Source organism: Sinocyclocheilus grahami, unplaced genomic scaffold (genome assembly GCF_001515645.1).
Source record: "Sinocyclocheilus grahami isolate Dianchi unplaced genomic scaffold, SAMN03320097.WGS_v1.1 scaffold714.1, whole genome shotgun sequence".
Lineage (NCBI taxonomy): Eukaryota > Metazoa > Chordata > Actinopteri > Cypriniformes > Cyprinidae > Sinocyclocheilus > Sinocyclocheilus grahami.
In genome coordinates, this window is record NW_015505893.1 from 754,321 (window position 1) to 759,320 (window position 5,000).

The following is a 5,000-nucleotide window of genomic DNA, read 5'->3' on the forward strand; positions in this document are numbered from 1 at the left end:
ATATATATATATATATATATATATATATATATATATATATATATATATATATCAGACAAAATTTGTGCAAAGTTTTGCAAGATACACATTTTGTGACTGAATATTTGCTACATATTTGCTAAAAGTAAAGCTTTTCAGGCATATTTCAGATTTGCCTTCAAGGAAAAAAACTCAGAGTTAGTTAGTTAAGCTCAGAGTTAGTTCCGGCGACATTGTCACTGTGGCTTTCTTCGTTTCTAAACACAGAAGCTGTTGTTTAATGCTCCTGTGGCTCAGTGGTAGGGTATTGTCTTAGCAGCGCAAAAGGCCATGGGTTCGATTCCCAGGGAACACACATACTGGTAAAAATGTATAGCCTGAAAGCACTATAAGTCGCTTTAAAGCGTCTGCTAAATGCATAAATTATTATTAAATAGAAGCTGTAACACTGAGACTCTGTTTGTAATAGATGTAATACACAGACAAATTAATATTTGGATTGGATTGGAAAAAAGTCATACATAAAAATAATTGTAAATATAAACATTTAGATGACTGAAAAACTGTATCTGTATTAGCTGACTTGCTCTAGATATAGGGCCAGATTTACAGCTTGTGAAAAATTAGCTATACAAAGGCGTATATACAGTTATTTTTGTGGCTGACCTTATTGGATATGCATTTGTTGGAGTTTCCCATGCAGATGCAAAATGTATGGGAGGAAACTATTTAAATGAATTACGTAAAATGATTTACAAAGGTTTGCGCTTGTCAGTTTACTGGTATGTGTGCCATTATTTATTTATTTGTCCCTGTGTTGTTAGTAGACTTCACATACCTCATTGATATGTGCTGGCTGCGTCTGTGTTCTTTATTTTGCGCATTGTCAGTAAATCACCTGTAAAACTTTCCTCTCCCATCGACGCTTTTATGGGGTACATTTGTTAAAAGCCGTGTTGGGGAAAGAGTTACTTTTAAAAGTAATGCATTACAATATTGCTTTACTCCATAAAAAAAGTAACTAATTACGTTACTTAGTTACTTTTATGGAAAGTAGGGCTTGCTTGTTTGCTTTTAAAATAAAAAAAGTTATATTTTTTGGCAAATATAAAAGCCTTTTCACTCCAAAAGTGAAATTAATAAGCCTCAGGCTGAAGGGGAAGGGGAAGTAAATTTACGTCCGTTCAGCAGAATGCAGAAGAAGAAATTTCAACACACTTCAGCAATAAAAATAGACTAAAAAAAAAAAAGTAATTTTTGCTTATTAGTACGGTTGAACTGGATCATCGAAGGTCAGAAGCAAAGACATTGGTTAATAGAATGGGATTAAATACATAAAGCATATTTGTGTTGTTTAACATTTAATTATTGCAGATTTGCGTCATATTCTGAGTTGCATTATTTTTATTCATTTTGAGGAATACTGAATCTGTGAGGGGTTTTTTTTGAGCGAGATGAATTAATGCATATTCATATTAATTTTAGAACTACAGTAACATCTTCTGATTTCTCTCAACATGGGGACAGGAGAGCTGTCAGTCAATAAATTGGAAAAAAAAAAGTAAATTGCGTTACTTATTTGAGAAAGTAACTCAGATATTCTCTTGTAAATTAAAAAGTAATGCATTACTTTACTAGTTACTTGAAAAAAGTAATCTGATTACGTAACTCGCGTTACTTGTAATGCATTACTACCCCCTTACTACTACTTCAAGCCTTCAAATTAAGCCTTAATAAGAAAAAGATCAATTAAAATCCAAAAAGGACAAGAAAACACCATAAAAACCCCATAAACATAATCCATTTGATTAATTTTACAATTCATTCCAAGTCATTCGTAGCCAGTAGCCACAAAAGCTTTTTGTGAAAAGGAATTCAAGCTGTAATTCACTAAAAATCTTCTCCTCTACCGCAGCATAAGTCACATCAAACTAAATTTAGATGACTAAATAATGCCAGAATTTTCATTTTGTTTAGATGATCTCTTTAAGACAAACTAATAAGTGGAAGTTGACTAAATAAAAGTCCTAAATGAGCTAAACACTCAAGAAGAGCTATAGCCCAATGGTTCCATGTCACAACAACTTCTAATCTTGTTTAGATAAATGCCTCAGATATAAACACTTACCCTGGTAGGTAAATTTAGCAGAGATAAAAGTATCACCAAACTTGAAAAAGTTGGCTGCTTTGACTTATGAATGCATGAGGTTTTCTTGTGGTGAGAAACAGACACTAATCGTATCTGCTGACCCCGCTCACATCCAAATGACTAACAAGCTTAAAAGCGCCATATTAGAGGGCCAAGGCACCCAAGCTTCAGTTACAAATGCGAGGGTAGGGCGTCTTTCTCTCCCGTCCCCTGTCCCGATGCAGTCTCTCACTGACAGAGCTGGCCTGAGAAAGTCAGCAGTAGCAGTGTGTGTTTCTAAAGCTTTCCTACTGAGCCTTTGGAGACTTGAAGAATGTTTATTGTTCTCCGTGTGCGACTGAAACTCCTCCAAGTTTCCGAAACGGTGCGGAGCATTACCCTTCCACTCCATATCTAGGCCTACATGATTCATCAGCCATTCCATTTTTGCCCTTTAGTAGACTTGTAAGAAGGGAAATATGCAAACAAAATATTTTCTTCTAAAACAGAGCATGCTTCATACTGAGGGCTCGAATGATGTCACCGTCTGTCCACAGTCAATATCCTAATTTCTAAAGCGTATTAATTCATTTATATCGCAACCACATCATTTCATCACAGAAGCACAAAACCTACAATTTTATTTTTGTTATTTAACCTTCAACAATAACCTCTTAAAGGGGTCATATGACGTTGCTAAAAATAACATTATTTGGTGTATTTGGTGTAATGAAATGTGTTTATGTGGTTTAAGGTTCAAAAAACACATTATTTTCCACATACTGTACATTATTGTTTCTCCTCTATGCCCTGCCTTTCTGAAACACGTCGATTTTTACAAAGCTCATCGGTCTGAAAAAGCGAGGTGTGCTGTTATTGGCCAGCTATCCAGTGCGTTGTGATTGGCCGAATACCTCAAGCTTGAGAGGGAAATGTTACGCCCCTTGCCATAATGTGATGCCGTCTCCCAGCAGGACGAGACAAAACCAATAAAACCCATTATAAACGAGGCATTTGTTGCATCCAGTGGGGACATAATTACTGATTATAATGACTTATACTGTATTTTTACGCGTTGCGTTGCGCATCGCGCTGCGTAAACATAAAACCATGTCTGCATTTGTGATCGGAGAAACAACAAACAGCAAACTCTACTCTACACTGCTCAAACTCGCATTTGAATCGTCAGTGGCAAATTATTCAAATATACAAAAACGTACTTACAGTCTGTGAGTCAGAAGCGCCAGACTATCCTTGCAAAGTTGGAACTGCCCAACTTTATAGAAACAGCCTTTGTGCCACAGACGCATTGTAGGCTACTGGTCCAGGATCAGTCCTCATCCTCCATAAAATGCGCTGCACACATCTGAATATTTGGGTTGAACTGTTCTGGAACATTGTTATAAATACAACTTAATCACTGATTTCTAGTTGTGTCCTCTTTTGGAAGGCCAAACAAAGTAGTTTCGCTTTCACAACGAAACACACAGCGACTCCACAACATGGCAGCGGCGTCAACAGCAAGAATTAAAGTTACGCCTTCTTTCTTTGCATGAACATTTGGACGGCGTTATGCAAATCGTCCCACATAGTGACGTAGGTATGTGGGTGTCACGAATTCAGTCCATGGACTTCCGTTTATTCACCACCAGAGGTCACCCTTTCCATTTCATTGACTCTCGCACAACACAAACTGTTGCATAGCACCCCGGACTACATATCCCATCATTCTTTGCACGATTTGCACACTGCACTGATTGCACACAGCTGTTTCTAATCACCTCACTCACTATATAACACCCACTCTAACCACATTTCTCGGCTGAGTATTGTTTAGCCTGTACCCCTTTCCGAGTCTCCGTGTTTTCCTTGTTTTGCCTTTCCTGTTTTTGCGGTTTCTGATCTTTGCCTGTTTTCTTGGATTTCTCCCTCTCGTCTCGCCCCTGTGATTCTGTCGGCTGATCGGTGACCTACGCTAGCCCTAAGACTATTTTTGTGTTTTGCCCGCCATATACCTGTTTGCCATTGTTTTGACCCTGCCTGTTTACTACGTCTCTTGAATAAAGCCTGCAGATGGATCCACACGTCTCACGTCTTGTCAGCCCCGTTACAGTGGGGGCGTGTTAGAACTAGCCGTTTTAGGTAGGTGTGGCTGACTCTTAACTTTTATAAAGAATATCTCTTCGGATTTGAGACTTTACAGATCTTCTTTATGCACCAAGAGCTTGTAACACTCCAAAGAGAAAGGAAAACTTGAAATCGCATCATATGACCCCTTTAAACCAGTCAACGACAACACTAACGCCTCCCTAGTTGCAAATTCAAGTTGTATTTGCATTAGGCAGCACAATAAAGAAACAATAAACACTTTTACCAGTAGGCCAAAAACTCTATGCAAGTATGCAAATGCCGATGTGATGAGCTATGGAAGTGTATGGCCTTGTTGTACTTAAAACCTTAAACCTTTAAATGTAGAATATTATTAATCAAGTAGCTATTGCTATAAACATGTGAACAGAATAGCTTATTTTAACTGACTAGCAAGATTTCTCTTCAAGCTCCACCCTGACAGTAGCTGAATGAGAAAAATCATTGGAGAAGTTTATATTAATTCAACTATAGCATCTATGAATGCCTACTTTAAAGAAATTGTATTGAATAGGCACTTGTAGTGTACTTGAAATGTTTTTTGTTTTTTAAAAAAACTGCAGATAATAATATTAATGAAAAAGCCACTTAAGTGTACTTAAAAAGAGTCCACTTTCTTAACACACTTTTAAGAAGTGCATTTTGTAATGTCACGTTAAAAGTTTTACTTTTTAAGTAGGTTTTATATCATTGTTTTAATCTGTCAGTGTTTTAAAGTACACTTGTTTTAATGTGTTGACATAAA

General features: G+C 36.9%; 1 protein-coding gene across 1 annotated transcript in view; it reads right to left on the bottom strand.

The window, feature by feature from the left end:
• The window catches only part of LOC107560196 (connector enhancer of kinase suppressor of ras 3-like), a 67,319-nt gene that overhangs the window by 49,612 nt on the left and 12,707 nt on the right, over positions 1-5,000 (bottom strand). The gene's annotated exons all lie outside the window — the stretch shown is intronic.